Raw genomic sequence first — 22153 nt, 5'->3', positions numbered from 1 at the left:
CCCTGAGCGTGGGCTCTCGCCTCGCTTCACCGGGTCCTCCTCTACCAAGCACGCGTGGTGTCAGAGTCTGTAGCTGCTCAGCGAGCTGTGGGCCGGCCGCAGGGGTGCCAGCTTCTGTGCCGGAAGGCCGGTGACATCGCCAACAGCAGTTAGGGTGGCTGGTGTGGTGGCCCATGATGCCCCATTCCGGGTGGCCATTTTGCTTGCCAGAGAGAAAGGCTGCCCCTCGGGCACCGGGGCTGCCCTGCAGCTGCCCTTGTGTGCCCTGGGCTCCAGCTCCAGCCCCCTCCTCGTGCCAGGCCTGGGGTCCCCTCGACGGGACGGTGGCCACAGTGTCCCGGGAGGGTCGGGGAGTCTCCATTACCCTCCAGCTGCTGGGCTGCCTGCAAGTGGCCTCGTCCCCGCACCTGACAGCAGCAGAGAGGGGCAGAGGGGAGGAGAGGGCCATTGTAGGGCCACCGAGGGAGGTCCTTGGGGCCTGGAGGTGGGGTTTTCAGTGAGGACGGGAAGGCCCGTGGGGGATTGCTGTCTATCGTTTGTTCTCATCTTTGCTAGGATGGGCTAGCAGTGTTCCCCTTAAGATGCCTCCAGAAAGGCGGCCCATGGTATCAGCTGTTTAATTCCTGATCTAAGTTTCCTTTGCATGCCAGGAAGAAAATCTATGGTCAGGCAAGACAGGGGGATTGGTCTTCAAACACAGTCCACATAAAAACATATTCACACAGAGAGGCAAATCAGACACTATGGAGAAAGCAAACATCAAATTTACATTAAAAAGTTAAAAGTACCTTGAAGATCCTTAGGAGAAACTTTGGGATTCCACAGGAATACGCCTTTCTGTATTTACAATAATCCACTCCCGTGTCTGTGACACCAAGTTGGAAATGTCATTCCCTACTGGCGTACAAAGAAGTCACTGGCGTACAGAGAAGTGGGTCAAGATCAGCCGCAGTTATTTTACAGAACAAGGATACCAAGTAAACAACAGTGACCAGCAATGCGAGCAGTCCAGGACACACACAGCACTTTCCCTGCTACCCACCTGGTGTTTTTTTCTTTTCCACAACACAGTTGGAAATGAGTATGTTTAAGTCAAGAGCAGTTTGGAAGATAGTCAAGCCCTTGAGAGGATACGCGAGACAATGGTCACCCACTGCATGAGGTCAGAGGCGATCTGCGGAACTGCTCAGGACACTGAGTGCAGAAAAGCTGGGCCTTGCCCCAGTGAAGTGAGATTATGTATGGCCTGAGCGGTGGTGACCCAGGGCCTGAGTTCACTCAGGCGTAATAGTCTCAAAGCCTCGTAGCAAGAGAAGATGGGGATTCTTGTGCCGGGTCAGGCAGCACAGTAGTAAAGGGAGCATCTGCTTCCTCAGTAACCAGCCAGGGGGCTTACAGGGACTTGTGCATAATTCTCTTGCCTGCAAGATTTTCCATTTCTGTGGTAGGCTTCTCTCATATCAATTTATGTGCAAACGCTTTCACGACTGAGCTGAAGAATTTCTCTCACACTCAGATCATTTCCCCACATTTCCCTCTGTTCACGCTCAAATTTCCTGGGCCATTTAGAGCACATTTTTTCATCAGAGAAGGATGCAGGGCATTCTCAGGTTAGGAGTGTAATATCTTGAAGATACTTCTCCCCAGGTGCACGTTAGCAGCAAACCCTCTTTTGGAAGGTCTAAAAAGTAGGACTTTCTTGTGGGCTAGAGCTATTACAGCTGAGACTGTGAAGACAATGACAACATACTGTGAAACCCCTTTTTTCTGTAAATCATGTTGAGACACCCAAGCTTGCTATGGCATACCAAGGTTTTAAATTAAACTATTCAGACAGAAATCAACAGACTTGCCTTTTTCTTTAGCTCTGTGTTAAAGTTCTTCTGTGTTCTCATAAGTGGAAAGTGTCTATCCACAGGGGGGAAAAATGCTCGTGGAACGATGAGCTGAAAAGGGCAAACAACCTGAGAAGACAAATGGGGAATTTAATCTAAAATCAGACATGTTATGCCTGTGGGGCTTTTTTTAGCTCAATTGTTTCTAATCTCACGTTTCTGGCTCTGGATTTTATTGTTTATTGCACCAATGTCTTTACCGTTCAGTTCAATTTTTCTGTATTTTTTTTAGCAATTTCCTCATTTTTCCCCTACATGTTTAAATTTAAAGTGCTAGAGAAACTAAACAAGCCAATCCACTCAAGAACTCTTAACTGCTATTCAGTTAGAGGCTTGTAAGTCATAAAAGGCTAAGAAGAAAAGAAATAATTATGGTTAGCACTTTTTTTGTGGGAACACAGTGAACCCAATTCCAGAATTTGTTTCAGGCAAGAAAAACTCTCCTCCATGGGGCTCAATTCACTTCTGTCCTGTAGAACCTGAGAAGCGTGTAGAAACTCCTACCAAATCAAAATCGTGTGTTTTACATAAATGGACAAAAGTACGAGCAACTAGATAAGATGAAGGGCTGTGTTTGCTGTTCCTCTTTCCTTAAGCCACTGCTCTTATCACTACCAAACAGTGAATGCTCCAAACATGGCAAGCAAAGAGAAGTCCCAGACTGCCACTTTCAAGAGACTCTCTTCCATCCCCTGGCTGGTCTTCTCCTTCTGCCTGTGCAGCTGCCTTCTGCAGATGTCCACTCGGCAAACGGAACCCATGAAACAACCAGCTCCAAATGAACCCACCAAAACAAGGCTTGCTTTTTGGAAGCCTCATTTTGTTAGCCGGCGGTCTGGGGGGATTTTACATGTGTTGGCTCTTGTGGATATGGGACCTGAAGTTACTGTATTACATAGTAATATTAATAATAAAGAAGTCACATCACAGATCTGTGGATTAGGGGGAAATTCAACCCTTGGCCTCTGAGCTAAGGTAACCTTAACAATAGGAAATGCCACTCCATTTACCATGATGGTGTTAATTGCCCCAATTAAAGAATATATTTGGGGTATTGATGTGCTGGCAGGATGAACAGTTGAAACTTTAAGTGGTTGCTTCTGCTTCGGAACTTTGTAAGCGGGATTTGCTATTCAATCTATAACCATCTTGCATGGATTCCCAAAGTGGGATCCTGTTGTGCTGCCTGTGCCTACCAAGGTGGTAACTGTAAAACTGTCCTGGTTTTGGCTGGGATAGAGTTAACTGTCTTCCTAGTAGCTGGTACAGTGCTATGTTTTGAGTTCAGTATGCGAAGAATGTTGATAACACTGATGTTTTCAGTTGTTGCTCAGTAGTGTTTAGACTAAAGTCGAGGATTTTTCAGCTTCTCATGCCCAGCCAGCGAGAAAGCTGGAGGGGCACAAGAAGTTGGGAGGGGACACAGCCAGGGCACCTGACCCAAACTGGCCAAAGGGGTATTCCATACCATGTGACATCATGCCCAGTGTATAAACTGGGGGCGGGTGGGGGCGAGGGATCGCTGCTCGGGGATTAACTGGGCGTCGATTGGCGGGTGGTGAGCAATTGCACTGTGCATCATTTATATATTCCAATCCTTTTATTATTACTGCTGTCATTTTATTAGTGTTATCATTATTAGTTTCTTCTTTTCTGTTCTATTAAACTGTTCTTATCTCAACCCACGAGTTTTACTTCTTTTCCCAATTTTCTCCCCCATCCCACTGGGTGGGGGGGAAGTGAGTGAGCGGCTGCGTGGTGCTTAGTTGCTGGCTGGGGTTAAACCACGACAAAAACAATATCGTATTCCAAGAGGGGGAGGAGGAAATTACTCAAACCATTCAGGCACTGTAAGTGGGATTTGTTAAGGAAACCATGACTGCTTGTAATAATCCTATTTGGCCTGTTCAAAAACCAGACGGCACTTGGAGAATGACTGTAGATTATAGAGAATGGAATAAAGTCACACCCTGCACTTGCAGTTATGGTACCAGACATGGTTACTCTTATAGAAAAAATTAGCAAAAATTTACAACCCTGCCTGGAAGGTGGTGATAGATCTTGCTAATGCTTTCTTTTTGATAGCCATTGCTTTAGAAAGCCAAAACCAGTTCGCCTTTACCTGGCAACAAAAGCAATATGCTTTCCAAGTATTGCCTCAGGGATACAATCCCCCCATTTGCCACCACATGATAGCAGCTGGTAGCACTATGGTCAGGTACTGTTACTGTTTACCATTATATTGATGATCTGTTGATTATGGCAGAGTCACAACAAGAAATTGCAGTAGCTGCCAAATCATTGAAAGCACATTTACGGGACCAAGGGTGGGCAATTAATCCAAAGAAAATACAGGGCCCTAGTACTACTGTACAATTTGGGGGAATAGTTTGGCATGGACACATTAGAGAAATACCAAATAAGGTACAGCAAACAGTCCAGCAATTTCCTGTACCAACCACAGTAAAAGAGCTAAAGACCTTCTTGGGACTTTCAGGGTATTGGAGAACTTTTATCCCACATCTGGTGGTATTAATGCACCCTCTGCAGAAATTAGGAAGAAGGTTGTTTGGCAGTGGACCAAGCAACAACAAGAAACCTTTGATGCCTGCAAAAATGCTTTGATTGAGCATGCACAATTATACACTCCGAGGCAAGGATATTCTTTTGAATTAGAAGTAACAATTCTAGATGATACAGTCTCGTGGGGATTGTGACAGATGAATGGGCTGAAAAATCAGAAAGAACTTGTAGGATTTGGGTCTAAGGCATTACAAGGCTCTGCTGTACATTGTAGCCTGAAGGAAAAACAAATTTTAGCTTGGGTGCTAGTTTGGGCGCTACAAGAAACTGAAAGAATCACATGCCAGGATAGGGAGACTGTACACACACCCACACCTATCCATGGGTGGGTTACTGATGATTCCGTCAGGGCCCATGCAGGGGTAGCTCAGGCAGCCACACACTGGAAATGGAAACATTATTTACAGCAATGATTTCTACCAGGAAAACCACATGTAACCACTCTACACGCCACTCTTCTAGGAACTGTATCACTTAATCATATACCCACGCTGGGGGAAACTCTTCCCCTTGGAGACAGCCCTACATTTCCTGTGGAGGAAGCTCCACCTTATGACAAGTTAATAGAAGAGCACAAAAAAGATGCCTGGTTTACCGATGGAACTGCAACATACACAGCAACTGGACAACGACAACGGAGAGCAGTTGCATATGCTCTGGTTCCAGGAATTATATTATGGCAAACAGGTGTACAGGCATCTAGTCAGTGGGCTGAACTGATTGCAGCACCCGCCACCATCCTGGAAGGCAGGCATGTTGGGTTGTATACAAAAGCCTCACAATGTGGTTACCCTGCTGGGCCCAAGAGGATTGGCATGTACAAAAATACCCTATATGGGGGCCAGATATATGGCAACAAATTTGGCAATATGTAGAAAGGTGTCCTTCAAAAGTAAAGCATATCTCAGCTCATCGAAAAGATGATTCGCTTGAGTTACAAAATAATAGAGAAGTAGATAATATGACTGCTGCCGAAGTACCCGCTCAAGCTATAAAGGCATATATAGCTTGTGGACATTGATCAGCTCACAGTGCATGCGCATGGGACTTTGGTCACAATCAAACCCCTCTGCCATTACGTATTTATAAAGCACGTGCATGTAATTGTAGTATTTGTATGCAGCTACATTTAAGGGCATTATATAGGCCATGGGGAAAGATAGAACAGGGTCAGGTGGCCTTGAATATCTGGCAGGTCGATTACATGGGCCCCCTGCCCCCGTCAAGGGGGTGGCGATATGTATTCAGTGCTGTGGATACAGTGTCAGGGCTGTTTTTTGCTAAACCCACCAAATACACTAATCAACATAGCACAAGTGAAGCATTAGAACAACTCATTCATCTATACGGACCTCCTCACCAAATATAAAGTGACCAAGGAACACGCTTTAGCGGACATAATGTCCAAGATCAGGCTCAAGGGCTAGGCATAGATTGGATATTCCACATTGCCTACCATCCCCAAGCTAATGGCTTGATCAGAAGAATAATTAGGATGTTGATGGAACAATTAAGCAACGTAGCCAGTACTAAAACTTTACAACATTGGAGTTCACATCTTACTAAAGCAGGTTTTTTGTTAAACAGCCACAATATTCATAATGAACACCCTATGATCATATTACAACAACTCCAGCAGGAAACATGGTGAGGATTGAAATTCTTCCAGACGCTATCTATCTCTCCCAAAATATTAACTACGGGGCTAATGGAATTGTTTACACTGACGGATTGTGTGTTGGGACCACAACCTCTTAGTCTAGACATGAAGATCCATATAATAACTGCTGAGAACGCCGTATGGTTCTGTACCCCAACTTCTGCTTTTATTTTACACCCTCTGTTGATATCAGATTCTTAAGCTCTTGTATTTCAGGTATCTTTGACGAATACCTGTGCCTTATCTAGGGAGACAGATAGCATTGGAACGCTGTTATTGGTGTCGCAAATCCAACATCAAATTGAAGTTCAATCTGAAAAAGTGCAAGCCGTAGCTCTTCAATCTGTGTGGGCAATTACCCCACATCAGGTTATCAAACCCGGAGTAACATTAGCTGAAGGAGCTGGAGCAATGGCGTATGTATTACTGGAAGGAGACGACACTCCTGTTTTCCTCCCTTATCACAGGTTGGCTCATCATGCTTTGTAATCTTGTACTAGAAGCACATGCCCTGGATGCATTTCTGCAAGATCAACATGTAAATACTTGGATTTGGTTGGCCTCTACTGTAACTAACTCATCTGCTTTTTCTATTGTATCGATTAACAGCGGCAGGTCTTTTGACAATGTGTTTTATCGGCATGCCAACTCCAGTGGCTGTATTACAGAACTATACTGTGTTAAGTGCTTTTGATATTAATGTTCCTCATTGCTATTTTTTCTGAGTAGGTAACGGCTGTATGCCCAGAAACATTACGAAATCAACTGGCGGTGGGCTATCTCCTTCTTCTACACCATAAACGCTGCTCCAATCTTGAAGGCATGTGTTGCTCCAACATAACTGATGAATACCCAGCATAGAGGATGACATTCAACATCTCCAGGACGTAACACGTCAAATGAAACAATCTACCAGTGGTGCCTGGCTGGCTGAGCAGTTTAATTCCCTGGCAGGATGGGTGGGACACCCGATTCAAAGCATTATTGTAGGGATAAGTTTATGCCTTTTTCTATATGGGTTCATTACGCGCCTCTACATTACCCTGCCCTACACCCTGCAAGCCCAAGTGGACACCTCCAGCTTTGCCAGCCCCAGCGGAAGCGGTCCCTCGAGCGAGGGAGCGGAACATGGGATAATAACGGATGATTGGCGAGGAGGATTGTAAACATGCTCAAGTGACTTGCAGCTGGGGTGCAGAAGAGCACATATATCGTCCCAATTGCTATTTATCCTCACGTGCTTGACAAGTAGAACATCTGTGTTTAGGTAACGCAGACCTGCGATAGACTTAGAGGCACCCTGCCGAACACGCTTGAGATTCCTGTCCTGCTGTGGGAAGGATCGAAGCACAGTGGTACATTACACCTACGCGAATCCCTGATAAACTGGTGAAAACAGCAGGGGCGGCAGTCCCCTAGCACGGGCTGAGCTCAGCAGTGCCTGTGTCCCCACTCGTCTGCCTGCGCCCAGGTATCAGGGATCCCCCAGCTGGTGAGGTAACGACAATAAATCTACTCTTTGCATTTCATCCGTGGTTCTGCGGTTGTTCCTGCGTCCTGCCCGTGCCGGCTTGCACAGTCGTTGTAACTACCCCAACTGGCACTTCAAACACCCGCTGCTCAAGGAGACACGCCAGCCCCGCAGCCTCACAGCAAGTCAAGTCCAGCGTCCCATCTCTCTGCTCCGGTCACAGCGAAGCGCTCCTGCCCAGAGCCCAGCGGGGCAGCAGCACCCGCCGTTTTCCAAGGTTGCATTTCACTCGGAGAACAGAAAGTCCAGGCGTTCAGCGTTACCTGGGAGCTAACCCCATGTAAGAACCGAGCCAGCAGCCCTCCATTCATCCTCCGAAAGGTGCGTGCGTTTCTGGAGGCGGAGGACGGAGTTTGTTCAGGCTCAACTCTGCTGGCACCTGCCCCGCCACAAAATGCACAACGGCTCTGCAAGTCGAAACGCCGGTTTAATTAATGCTGCAGCATTGAGCAAGCAAAGCCTGTTTGAACAGCCAGTGGTTTTTCGGCTCCAAGCCCATCGTGCACAGGCAAAAGGGCTTCCAAAAATCCTTCTTGCAACAGCCCTCCTGTGAACTGATGAGCGAGTCTGGGGAGAAACATAAAAATCGGCACATAAAACCGCTATGAGGTGCAGCGCCTAAAATCCTTCCACCTGCCGCTCCCGAGGGAAAGAAGACTTGTCCGAAGGGGGGACTGACCCCCTGAGGCCGCCGGGCTGTTCGGGTACCGGCTGCACCGGCGACAGCCCAAGGCGGCGCCGCCCGCCCGGAGGAGAAGGGAGGGAAAAAAGGGGGTTTTCCTTTAAAACTCCACCGGGACGCGTTCGACACGCGCGGCTCCCAGGAGCGCGAGCCACGCGTTCAGCACCCACCTCGCGGGGTGTCGCGACTCCCGCTCGTTCCCGGGGCCTTTATCGGAAAACGGGGCCGCGAGGCGGCACCGGAGCGGGGGAGCGACGGCTCTGCCATCCGCTCGTCGGGGCTGCTGGGCTGGCCTCGCCTCGCCTCGCCTCGCCTCGCCTCCCCTCCGCGGGCGGCGGCAGCCATGGGTCAGGCCTGGGTCCAACACGGCGGCTGCCGCTCGGTAGCCGGCGCTGCCGGGGCCCTTCCGCGCTCTCCCGGTGTCCGCGGGGGGGGGGGGGAGAGGCGGGGAGGATCCCGTCTTGTGGCTGGCCGGCCGGCCGGCGGGCGGGCAGGGAGGGGCCGTGGGTGGTGCGAGCGCCGCCGCTTGGCGGGAAGCCGGAGTGGGTGGGGTGTGTGGGGGTGAGCGGCGCGGTCCCTGCCGGCGGCGGCGCAGAGGCGGTGGGGCGTCCCGGTCTCCGGCCCGGGCAGCGAGCGCGGGGTGGCTCCGGGCCGAGGTGTGGGCGCGGAGCAGAGGCCGGCTGGGGACGAGCGTTGGCGCTCGGCAGAGCCGCGGTGATGCGCTGTGCACCGGCGGCACCGAGGCGTTCTCGGTGAAGGGAGCGTGTTCCTGCGGCCGCAGAAACCTGCGGAGGTGCTAGCAGCAGTAGGGCGTGCGAGGAAACGTGGGGTTTTAATGTCTGTTGTCCTGTCTCTTTTGTTTTCCCACCACCTTTTCGTGTTTTTTACCAGTGCCCGTGGCAGTTAGGTTTTTTTGCCGCCACAACGTTAAGGTTTTTGCTCGAAAAACGCGTGTTCTGTGAAACAATCTCTTGTGCCTTTCAGTTTATTTTTATTTGCAGAGCTCGTGGACAAATGCATAGGTTCACGCATTTGTATTGTGATGAAGAGTGACAAGAAATTGTTGGAACGCTTCTAGGATTTGATGGCTCTGTCGGTATCCTTTGACGGAAGCGTTTAAGGCCGTCCGGTTTATGCTCCAGCTCAGTTATGTTACTGCTTTTGGGAGGTTTGAGTTCACCGGATAGAAGAGCCTTTTTGTACGGGTCACTTGTATTATTCTGTTTTTTTATTTTACAGATAAACTCACAGCTCAGTATAAAATGGAAATAACTTTAAATAGTTTTATTTTAAAATTCGGGGCCTTATTTTCCTTGAAACTGGACTTTCAGGTACAGTGATAGAAGACGTTACAGAATTCTAAGTATTGTTTCTACCTCTTGTTTAGTTTCCTGAGGAAAAATATTGTGTAAGATCTATAAGTAAAGTGGTTTTATATTTTTTGAATACTTGCCAGCTGAATGGTTTGTACCTTGGACTTGAACTATAGAGGGTGATCTATTCAGGACAGCTGTGTCATAGAGTAGCTGTTGCATGATTTATACTTGTAATCAGGTTCCTAATTTGTAGCCTCAACTTTGCGTGGATTGTGCGTTGAACTTCCCGGTAGTTTGTTTGCTTTTACATTTCCTTAAGGTCTAGGCAAAGATTTAGAAAGTTAGCAGACTTAAGGCTAAGTTTTTATTACTTTGTTGTGCCATGTTGCTCTTCGAAACCTATTTTGAGGTTTGCCAAGATGTAGAGGGTGAATCTGTATCCTTATGTGTACTGAGTAGAAAAGTACAACGGATCTTTTTAGTTGCCAGGTAGCTTTCTTTACCCAGGTGGTCAATTTATCAAGATTACGCCACAGTGTGGCCAACTTATTTGTTAGTTCCAACAACTGTCATCTTGATGTAGAGATTTATGTCAGTTCTGTAATCAAAACTGGAATCGTTGTCCCTGGTTATATGTTCTTCCTTACTTTTTCTAATGCTGCTTCAGTGAGATTACACCTGAGGGCAGAAGAATCACAAAGCTAGACCAGATTTTGCTAAATGGAAATAACATAACAATGGTAAGTCATTGTTGTTAAAAAGCTGCATGCGTTTATTTTCTGTACCTGTAAATCGATCAGTAATTGAGTTCAACTACTTTAAGCTGCGCTTTCCAGACAGTTCCATTACATAAGGTACTTTGAAGTAGCTTCTGGGGCATATGTGTGTATGAATGATGCTGGAAAAGTGGTCTTATTGTCTTAGTTGGTGTATGTTACAGTTTATTAAAAAAAAAAAAAGGAGCGTGGCCCTAATTTTATTTTGGTGAATGTTCTTCTGGTCTTCAATTGTGCAAGGGAATCACTGGCTTTGTTAAGCACTCCATAGGCTGGTTCATACAGTGGCTTTTAACTCGTGAGTGTTTGCCTGCGTAAGTGTGTAGGTGGAATGCATCTACATTTCATCCATTATTGTATGTATAAATGTGTTTGTAGCAGTTTGGATGCTTACAAGGTTGTTAAGTTGTTTGGCAGTTATGATACCGAGTGATGCCCAGAGAGCTGTACCTTTACATGCTCTGAAAAAAATCTGAAGGTCTGTTGGATTATACTAAATCAGAAGCACTATAATTTTTAGTTTATCATCTGCTGATGTATGTAGATCAGTACTGAAACAGTAATTAAATATGTGATTATGCATCCCTAAGCTGAATTCTGCAACTTCCTAAATACCACAGAAGCAGACCCAGAGTAGTTTTTTGCTTGTCTGCATAGATGGCTACAAAGTCTGGACTTCCTACGTAAGGGCATTCCTAATTTTGTGGGAAGAGGAGAGGAAGACTGACTTGAGTTGAAGTCAGCTCTGTGCGAACGAGGAATAATCTCCATTTTGCTGTCTTACCTACCTTGTACCTCCTCGCTGTGTGTCTGAGCAAGTGCCATCTTGACTTAATTTCTAAACCTTTTTCTGCTTTGGTTATTGTTCTGCCTCCTGAAAGGATAGTGCTTGTTCTGACTTCTTGTATGGGGTAAAATTACTACCATCCAGTTAAGCTGGTGGTATACTGCCCTTGAAGCAGAAGCCGGTGATTCTTAGAGTGCAAATTTTCAGTGAGACGTAGATATGTTTCTGTATTAGATCTTGTGTCTCTTTTGCAGACACATCTTCCCATGTCAGGAAGACTGTATGCTTTATACTTTTTCTTACTTCAGTCCCGAAATCAGCAATGCTCTTTGTCTTTGGAAGTGCTCAGCTAATTATTAAGAATGTATCAGTAAAGACAATGGTTGTCCTCTTCTTTTTTCCCTTACTCATGTTTTTCCTTTTGTATTTCTTTTTCTGTTGTTCAGTTCTTTACTTTCTTCCCAGGAAAATTACTCCCTGCTGCCTGTAGAAGGGTTCAGGCTCTTTATTAGTTTTTGGGCTCTGCTTAGCAATAGAAGTTGGAAAGAGGAAATCAACTTCCCAGTACAGTGACAGTGTGGGGAGGAATCAGCAATTGGAGAACTTCTTCATGAAAGGAAGGATGTTCTTTGTCCTTTTAAAAATGAGCTGTAGTGTTTCTAGACAGAATCATCTCCTTGAAGTGAATAACAAAGACGAAAACCAAAATGTATGTTATCTAGGAACTCCTTTGTGTTTTGTTAAACATTCTTTGTATTTTGGAGATTCTTTGTGGCATGTGCTTCTCTGGCAGTAACTGACTTCCTCTGTTGGGAGAGGAAGATAATATTGAATCTAAAAACCACTTTTGTGGTCTACAAATGAAGTCTCCATCTGCTGAAATGTTGTAGAGCAAGAACTGTCATGTATGGGTTTGTAAAACTCAAATCTATGGCACTAATACAAAATTGTCATCTTCTTTTATAGCTGGTTCCTGGAGGAGAAGGACCTGAAGTATAAATTGATACAGTTGTCATCTGTGAAGACATGTTACATATATATATATATATATATATATGTAATCTAAATAGAGCTTTTGGGGTATGGGTGTGGGTGGGTTTTGACGTGGATTGTTTGTTTTGTTTACACACTCTTGCAGTTGACATTTCATAAAAGACAAGGATTTCCCCCTCAGGAAAGGTGCATTGCTAATGATAATGCTGATTTTCTAAGTTGCAATCATGACTTTCTTGTAAAGATGCACTAATTTGTTCTGAATAAAAGGCTTTCTTTTTGTTAGTTACTGTGTTCTGTGATGTAAGTGCACGAGTTAGTCTGGAAAAATAATGTTATGTTCCAGTTGCTGTCAGTCTTCAGTTTTTCTACATCTGTTGCATTTGCTTATGGCCCAAATCTATATAAAACCCAAGTCGTGAGCCAAGAGATTGCTATTCTTTGCAGTACAGGCAGATACTAAGCTGGATCATTTGTTTAAGCACTGCTTTAGGCTGTGTGCTGTAGAATTCTGAAAGCTCTTCTAAGTGGATGCATCTGTTTGATGCTCAGCAGCCTTTGGTTCTGCTGGCCTTGAGGTTCAGCTCTCTTGGATTTCTTGTTCTTGGCAGATGTACTTTCTTAAAGTAAAGGCACTGTAGTGGTATTTGGCAAGTGAGGACACACAGACCAGTCAGACCTCGTTCGTGTCCAGGGGAGGGCGCGGGAAGGTTGGTGTTAAAACTTCTCATTCCTGTCAGTGGTGACTCCGCTTTCACCACTAAGCGGTGCTGTGTATCTATACTTAATTAAATTGGGAGCTGCCTGTGCCTGCCTGCTTGTGTAGTTCAGAGTAGTCACTTTAGAGAAAACGTTCTTTTGGCTGCATTTGTTCTCCTGTGATGGAAAAACTTGACAGCTATCGGGGGTAACTACTACTTTAGGACAACTTCTATAAAGTAAGAAAATGCTGGTTTTATTTTGTCATGATGGACAAAAAAATAACTGATTCTAAATCATATCCGCTGCAGCTTATGCTTCCGTAACATGCTACTCAACTGATTTCTATGTGTAAATGTCTTTGGGGAGGTGTGTGGATTGTCCGGCTCACAGTTCATGTTATAAGTTTGGACAAAGGTCCAGGAGCCGACTGTGGTGAATAATTAGAAGTAATTTATTAAGCAAGCGGTAAATAGGCAAAACAGCGCTGGGCGGCCGGGGAGCCACTGCTCTACCAACGGCTCGCAACCCCCCTTCCCGTAGCCACAGTTCTTATAGTCCTCTATTTCCGGTATATGTGTCATTTTCGGTATACGTATCTTCCTTAGTGTACTCCGCGTCTGCGCCGATCTGTTGCTAGGGGGGTCTTTTTCTGCCTTCTGGCTTCCTTGGTGTACTCCGCATCTGCGCCGATCTGTTGCTAGGGGGGTCTTTTTCTGCCTCCTGGTGATTGCTGGGATGAAGGCCCCCAAGTCTTCCTCCTGCGACTGCCCTGTGTCACTCACTTGACACATGCGTGTTTTATTACCTTTTATAGGCCCCAAGTCTTCCTCCTGTGACCACCCTGGGCCCCTCACTTGACACATACATGTTTTATTACCTTTTGTATAAACACAAGGCTTGCACAAACATTGTTTACATTACCAGTTATCTGTAGCTAATGCAAGACCCCCTCCTTCCTGTTTTAAGGCCGACATCTGGTTTTTCTACTAACATAAGCAAGATTTGATTAACAAACGCTTATCTATTATCACAGTTCACAAATGAGTTTCACCATGTCTAGTGCACGCAGGCGACTCATGGGGGGTTACAAAAGCGACCCAGCCTTGAGGCCCTGTCTCTCCGGGGAGACGACTCACTCACCGGGAGCTGTGTAGACAGCTTAGCCCTGGGCTGTCTGATAAACCCTAAACTAAACAGGGCGGTGGCTGTGCCATTCAAAGAACCAAAACCTGAACTGAGCCTTGAAATCCCTTAACAAATAGTATGCCCTGAGTCTCAATCCAACCACTATTCAGTTGCCCGAGGAAGCAAGGTAAAAAAAACCCCCAAACCTGGAGGGTTTAGGCTTCAGTTTCAAATGACAACCTTGTGTATTCAAACAATCACAGACCAACAAAGGAAAGATAAGGGGAAACTCCACTCAGATATACATAATCCTTTAGGCATATATCATAATCCACTCAGACATAGTCATACACACCATTCCACAAGTCAGGGGATAAAAACTCTAAGATTCAGGTTGGAAATGGGGGAGTCACTTCTCCAGCTATACAGTTGGCTTGTGAAGGAAACCCTTCCCCCCCTCGATCGGGACGCCGGTCGAGGTAACTTCCCTGGGATTGAGAGCCCTTACCCGCAGGGGTAAGTGAATATTGTTTATGCTTTGAGTTTGTAAATGCGTGTGTGCTTGTGGTTATTTGTGAATCGCTTGTGGTTGTAATCGGGTACTACTCTTGCCTTAAAAAATTGCAGTAGTGCATTCCTCCATTGTATCTGTAAAACCTGCAATAGTGGCGTGTTAAGTCTGTAAGTGAGGTTCAAATAAATCATTTGCTTGAACCTTGCAATTAAGTCTGCGAGTGAAGTTCAAGTCGTTTGCTTGAACCTTGCAGTTAAGTCCTTTTCTGTCACAGGAGGAATCGCAGGTGCCTGCTGTTACTGTAGGGATAAGCAGGCTACAGTATGGGCTCACAGGAACAGAACATGCGTTGCCTTCCTGTCACCAGAAGAACAAAGAGCTGAAGAAGGGGGCTCAGGAGCAAGAAACTGCAAGGAAGTTGCTTTACTTGATCCTTTTGCCTTGCTTTATCTGACAGAAAAGCTGCCTTCTGCTAGCTGGGTCTTGGCTCGAAATACAGCGAGAAGTTCTCTGTAACAGGAAAAATTAGCCCGTTAAAGGGGAAAGAGACTCGCTCCCCTCTCCCAGGGAGTGTGCTACTTTTGACTTACTTGTTCTGAATATATGTTCTGCAGTTATAATATTTAGATTGCATGGTGACAATCTATACCATTGACTTCCTGAATGTTTTTTCATTTCTGTCCCCATTTTCTTCTCCAGCTTTTTTCAATATATCAATTAAAAAAAATTAAAAGTTGTGGGTTTTTTTTTTTAAACTTACATGAGCATCATCTGTCACCTTTGGCCCCAAACGCTTTATTTCCTAGAAATAAGTTGAGTCTTTTCATCAGAATACATAAAAGATTTCTAGCCAGTGCAGTACTATTGTGTTGGTTGGTTTTTTTTTTAATAAGTTTCTCTACAGGTTCTGGTGTGTGCACTAAATTTCTACTGCATTCAGTATTTTGAAAACAGTCTTAAGCTGAAGAGAGGTTTCATGCTTGGGAGAGAAAAAGAGCAGATATTGACTCAAAAGCAACTTTTCAAAGGGAAAGGTAAACTATTTTGTTTCTTTGGGGATTTTTATCCTGACAGCACAAACATCTTGTTCTCTCAGGATTTAGTTATCTCTGGAAAAAAAACACGGGATTGCCTCACTTCCACCTTCCCTGGTTGTGGATTTTTCACTCCTTTCAGAGGAAGTGCCAAGACTGTTATATTTTAGGAAGACATTTTAACTCATGACTCGGAGGTCTGCAGACGTCACTGTAAAGACAGTTTCTGTGCATCCAAATGCTGTTAATCCATTAAAATACAAAAGGAAAGATTTGTAACTTGGAGCTGAGAAGTCAAAGTATTCCAGATGGGTCTGGTTTACTTTGCATTCAGTATTCCTGTAGCCTGTTGCTTTGGAAGTGCAGGTAATAAGCTTTTCAATAGAATAAACAAGTGGTGGTGCTTTTTGTTTTTCCTCCCCTAGAAATCTAGTGCTTAACTATACTGCACTGTCCTGTAGAAGTTGTGGACACTGTGGTGTTCTCCAGAATGCTACTTAGGCTGCCACTACAAGTAGGTCATTTAAAATAATAACCTTAGACTTTAAAAATACATAAAACTTAATGATGCTTAAAGTTCAGAGCAGGGTAGTCATCAGGTTAAAATAACTTCATGCTTATGACATGCACAGTGATGGTTCCTTTCAGGTTTTTGGGGTTGTTTTTTTTCTTCTTTAAGATGGCACTTGTTGCAGTGATCTTTAGTTTTACGACATGGCTAATTGTCTTAGTATGGATATGGTTCCTTTCTGCCTACTGTTTTAGTTTACTTGCAGGCATAGTTAAGAGCTCTTTGGAGTTGTGGAGTGTGTGTGTATATAGATATGTGTGTGTGTGAATGTGTATGAAAATAATAAGACCTAAAGTGCCCTCCCCACATGATTAGGTTTTGCTGACCTGTATTTCAGTGTTATCAAGATTTCGAAGTGACCCAAGTATTGCTGTTGCAAATGTTTCCATGTTTGTCCAACTATTCTGATGAAATAAATAAAAAAAGAAATCAAAACACTAAATGTTTTATTACATGCCCTATAACTATATCAGCTTTCCCTGTCTAATACCTATTTCTTTTTTCAGGATTCACTATATTTTTTTTACCATATGACATGTAAAGAGATTTCTGGCTTACTGTTGGCTTTTAATAGATGTTTTATCCTTGGGGAATTGCCCAGCAATTAATTCATAGAATTTGGAATTTAACTGAAGGACATTTTGCATGCCCGTGTTCAAATATTGATGCTAACGAGCCACCATACAGTTCGTGTTCATAGCTTTATGGATACTTAAAGATAGGCAATAGTGTTATTTTTTAATAATGCTTAACCTTTTTCTCTTTGGCAAGAACAAGCAAGTCTGCCTGGGTTTGTAGTACTTGCAGCTTTTCCTTATCATCAGACTTTAAAAAGGGGAGAACCAGTATCAAGTACACAGTTAGGATGGTGATTTTTAAAATACCAAGTTGCATAACAGTCTCAGGAAGAACATGTGTGACTGGGTGTGAGAGTCTGTGGTGCAGCATTACTAACATTTGCTAAAGTTTTGAAGAATGAAGCATTTGCTTTATGAACGATACTTGAGGACAAATTCTGATGCTGCTAAAGTTTATTGAAAAATATGCACTGATTTCAGTGATTATGCAGGTTTGATTTCTGTTCATGCCTTAAATCTGAAAAGAAGAGAAACCTACATTTGAAGGAGGATTTTGTATGAAGGGTAATCAAACCAGTAACCTACTTTAAGAGTTACTTTAAAATATTTGGACCATCAGTTAGAGGCAAATGGGAAAAGTTTATCATATGCTCCTACATCAGCTGTGACTATTGAATACAGTCAGCAGTCCACCTCAGAACTTTTTGGTGTACAACTGAAACGTGTAAGTTGTAAGACTTCGTGGCCATGAGCTGACGGGCCACGGTTCTCTCAGAGCATAAAGTGCTGTAAGTTTAGTTTCTTGCATGGCAGTGACTCTTTTCAATACTAGTAGCTATACAACAATGTAAAAGACAAATTTAGTGAATAATATGTGTCATTATCAAAGTAGCTGTTTGCGTTTCACTGTGATGCAGATCCTTTCTCTAGCAGTTGTGTTGGCACGTGTCTTAGAATTCGGCTAATCCTCTCTTGAACTCATTTAAACTTTTGGCCTCCACTACATCCCTGACAATATGTTTAACCATGGAAAAATTGTTTCCTTAAAAAAAAAAAAAAGGAAGGAAGAAGAAGAAGAATGGGTGGAGGAAGTGGGGGTAAAAAGTCTGTTGTCTGCCAATGCTGTGGGCTGCTCACTCATTTTTCTGTAAAACTCCTGGTTTTTTTTTATTTTTCTACCTTAGCCTATCCTCTGCACCTTTGGTCATTTCCTGAAGTTTTTCTGTAGTTTCCTACATTAGTAGGTAAATGTATCTATTTTATTTTGTAGAGCTTTGATAGTCTTTAAATTGTACAAATAATTTAAATCTTGGAACAAATATATTTGCTTATTGATTTTTTTTGTGAGTAGCTACGAAAATCTTAGTAGCCCCTTTTTAAAATAAAAATTAATGTTATGCAAGAAATATATCAAAAGTAATGTTAGGGTCTTACTACTGCTCCATGTCGAGAGATTGTGGGAAATGCAGAGAATTTGTGTTAAAAGTTATAGTCATTTTTCAAGATATTTTTCCAGGTCTGAGGCACACTGAAAGATTTCTTTCACACGGTGGTGTGTTTGGTTTCATTGACTTCAGCAGAATACATTGACTTAAACTAGCTGAGAATCTGATGATAAGATTTTATACTCTACCTAATGTAGTGTTGTGATGACTTGTCATCTGAAATCAAAATTGTATTTGATCATCTTAACAGGAGGCTGGATCTTTGATCTGGAAATTATGCTGATTGTGACATTACAGAATCCATGCTCGTAACTTCACTGCTTTCTTGCAGCCCCTCGAGTTCATTAAGGACAATAAAGACCCGTTCTTTTTTGTTATGGTGCTATCATCAGTGACGGAAGTATTACATTGTCAGTTGTAAGACGTGGTTTTAACTGCTGCTGGATTCTGCTTTTATGCCTGAAAAACCTGTAGATTTAAATGGATTTGCACAGCTTATGCTAATGATATGGCTGGAATGAAACAGGGTCTTGTGTAGTCTGGAAGGACTGTATGTGGTCGTGGTTTGTAGCTGTGTGGGAGGGATTGGTTAAAGTTACTTCTTATTTGCACTATTTAATATCTTAAATACAAATGAACAGTATAATTGGAACAATTTCATTTTTACAAGAGGAAATTTATAAATCAGTTTTTATCCTGTGTTAGAATTAAGATACATATTTACTGAAGACAATGAGTCTAGCCCAAACACTGAAACACCTCAGTTTTGGGTACACTCTTAGAACTTTTGTAAAATTTTCAAATCATAACGGTCTGTCAGTTTATGCTTGTTGAGTCTGAGACATTACATGATGCCCTTTGAAAAGGTAAATATTGCTAATAATCGATACTTGGTTTGTAGACTATACCTTTTGTATGCTCTAAAGTCACATAGAAATAACTTCTATTGTTTCCTTTTCATTTATAAAAGTTCTGTTCATCAAACCATATAAGCACATACCTAAATTCCATGTTAAACTTCCTGAATTGCTATAAACTATTGTGTTGCTGTAAACTATTTTGGCTGATAAACCTAAGCGGTCAGCTTTGTATTCCTACATGTAGGTGTGATTAAAATGCAATAGCTCAGAACAAGTTACCAGGCAACTGCACACTCCTGCTGCATCAGAGGCACAAAGCACCTGGCCTGTTCCTTTTAATCAGTGGAAAAGTACAGATTCTCCTGTGACCTGGGTCACTCTGTCTAACATATAGCTAAGAGCATTTTTATACTCCTCTCACAGTGGGAGAGACACTGTGTGTGTTTGTGCAGTGTGTGAGAATGACTTTACCAAGATTCTTTTATTTCTAAAACACTTGGAAAAAAACAAAACAAAACACCATTTTAAAACTTATCTAACCCACCTCATTCTCACAAGTTATTTTACAATTGTATAGCCTTGTAGACTGTACTGAGAATGAGTATCTTGTATGTGACATATTTAAAAGCTTCATTTTTGGTGTCCTACACACTTCTGCTGATCATAATGCCTTCGTGAACGGCAGCTAGCAACAGACAATGCATATTGGTTTCAAGGCACTGTGGAACAGAGAAGGTAGTTTGCCAGTCTTCTTACTGCTGTTGCAGACATTGTTTCAGGGGATTGCAAGTGACACATTCCAAGTACCTTTTCCTACCATTGCTGCATTTTTTTTTTTAATCCAGAAGAATGTTTCTGTACTTCCCTCCCCATAGATGCATGTTGATCTACATTGCATGCTATTGCAGAGTTCTCAGTCTGCCAGTTACAGATTACTCCTTCCCGTTCTTGTGCATTTATGAATGTGTATCTACCTATATACCTACTGAACTAACATTTATTCAGACATAATATACAACTGCTACAGAAGTCAGCTATTTTGCTAGTTACGGTGTTTGCCCCCAGTCAGTTGTTTTACTATCTAACAAGTACCTGATGACAGAGAAGGGGAATGTCAGAAAATAGATGAGTTAGGCTTTATATTAGAAATGATTTTCGTAAGATTTAAGAGAACACAGTTTTGGAGTAAGGATTTACATACCGCTACCGGTGTTCTGTTGGGCTAATGTTTTGCAAGAAACTGAGGTGTTTAACTTTCAAATGCTGTTTATGTAAATTGGCTTACCTATGAGTAATCTCCTTCAACTGTGTGTAACAAAGAAATAAATTTGCATACGTAGACATGTGCATATGCATACATAATTGTAAGTGCACAGCTGGGGACAATGCTTGTGTTTGGTCAGGGTAGAAATACACAGAGGGACAGCAATGGGGAAAGAAGAACCTTTAAATACAGTCCATTGTTGCTCCCTTTCTAAAGGTGAGTGATCAACTTTCTGTATCATTCTTGACAAATGCTTGTCTAATTTATTCTTAAACATTTCCTGTAATTATTACTGCTGTTGCAAAGGTTGCTACGTACCCTAAGTTTTTCAGGTTATAATTTAAGCCCGCTTATTCCATGTCCTGTGTGCAGTGGATGTACACAAAAGCTTTTCTTTATAGCTACCTTTTAGAGTTTAAACATTGTTATTTCTCTTCAGTGTTGCCCTTTCCAGGTTAAGCAGCTGTTTTTCAATTTATACTTTGAAGTCAGACTTTTGTACATCATTGAGCACTGTCTTGGACTTCCCGTAGACTCTCACCAGTTGTACTACATCCTTCTTGAAAAGCAGTACATCATCTGGAGGGTTCAACAGCTAATCCATGCAAATGTAGTGCTGCAAAAATAAAGCTTGGATGTACTGACTCAAGCATGATGTGTGACGAGGAATCACTGGGCCTTTTAATTAGTGAGAAACAGTACATAAAAACGAGGTGGCAGAAATAGGACGTGAGGCTGGCCTACTGGTCTTTAAGCCTGCAGTGCAGCTCTGTGGGCGTTGGATGACTAAAGAAAAGCATGAGGCATGGGAGAGAACTGCTGCTGGATCTTAGTGGAAGATGGCAAATGATTTGGAGAGAGGTTTTCAAAGTCAGGAATTAAAGTCAGGTGCCCAGTTCCAGATTGCCTGTGAAATCACTGTGTACTTCCCTTGCTTGTGTAATTTTGTGTTGTGTATCGTCTAGCAGCTTTTATTTCAAAGTTAACAAGGTTACGCTTGTGTGATAGGTGATGTAATGATCTCGTAATAATAGGCAAAATCCAAGTCATGGAAAATGTCAGCATTTGAAACAGAGCCCTGATAAATTATTAACGCCTTATACAACTGCTGCTTACCATGCCTTCCATGTTACAGCTGTCTTAATCATTGATGCTGTTTCCTCAGACCTGGAGCTGTAATATCTGATTTTTGTTTCAGGGTATATTATGAAGTTGCTGATGGTACTGCCTTAGCCCTTTGGCTAAAAAGAGTAGCAAATAATTTGTGGATTATCAGTATGAGCAGCAGTCAAAGAGTGTTCTTTTCAAACCAATAGAGAAGAAAGCTGCACCACTTTGTCTGGGTTCCCTAATACCAAAGGTCTTTCTCACATTTATTGATCCTTTTGTATTTTCCTCCTTGTTCAGGATCAGTTGATGACTGGAGCGAACTGTCACATCTTTGAAAACTGCTTGGAACTGTGGAAAAGAGATTTGTTGACTTCCTCATGTGATAAGTAGACATTGAAGAAATTGTATGCTGCTCATCTCTAAGTCAGAGGCAGGAATTGGATAGATAATGTGTTACTAGAAAATTAAATAGAACTGGGCCCCTTGAGACAGAAATGTGTTGATGAAATCATGTAGTATTACTATCAAGACATAGTGACTGTTTTTTCAGCTAACAAACAGATCCTATGCGAAAATAATGTTTGTTCCAGGTAATTCTAGTCAGTCTCTCAAGGCAACAGATCTACTTTGCAAATGAGAAAATGTGGACCTAAGTATTGAAACAATAAGGGCTGTTTTTCTTCCCCAGTTCAAAATTGGCACAGCAGAGCCTATATAGTTTTCAAAT

General features: G+C 43.1%; 1 long non-coding RNA gene and 1 pseudogene across 1 annotated transcript; one reads left to right on the top strand and one right to left on the bottom strand.

Moving 5' to 3' along the window:
* Positions 1 to 6756: 6756 nt before the first annotated feature.
* On the bottom strand, positions 6757 to 8639 carry LOC128145944 (uncharacterized). Its single transcript, XR_008236632.1, has 2 exons — positions 8522 to 8639; positions 6757 to 8002 (listed from the first exon to the last, which is right to left on the bottom strand). It is a non-coding gene; the product is annotated as an uncharacterized LOC128145944 (long non-coding RNA).
* A 765-nt stretch (positions 8640 to 9404) lies between these two features.
* LOC128154586 (U6 snRNA-associated Sm-like protein LSm5) lies at positions 9405 to 12508 on the top strand (annotated as a pseudogene).
* Positions 12509 to 22153: the final 9645 nt, after the last annotated feature.

The sequence above is a fragment of the Harpia harpyja genome, chromosome 1 (assembly GCF_026419915.1).
Source record: "Harpia harpyja isolate bHarHar1 chromosome 1, bHarHar1 primary haplotype, whole genome shotgun sequence".
NCBI classification, from domain to species: domain Eukaryota; kingdom Metazoa; phylum Chordata; class Aves; order Accipitriformes; family Accipitridae; genus Harpia; species Harpia harpyja.
The sequence above is the reverse complement of the archived record's forward strand: the minus strand, read 5'-3'. Positions and strand labels throughout refer to the sequence as shown.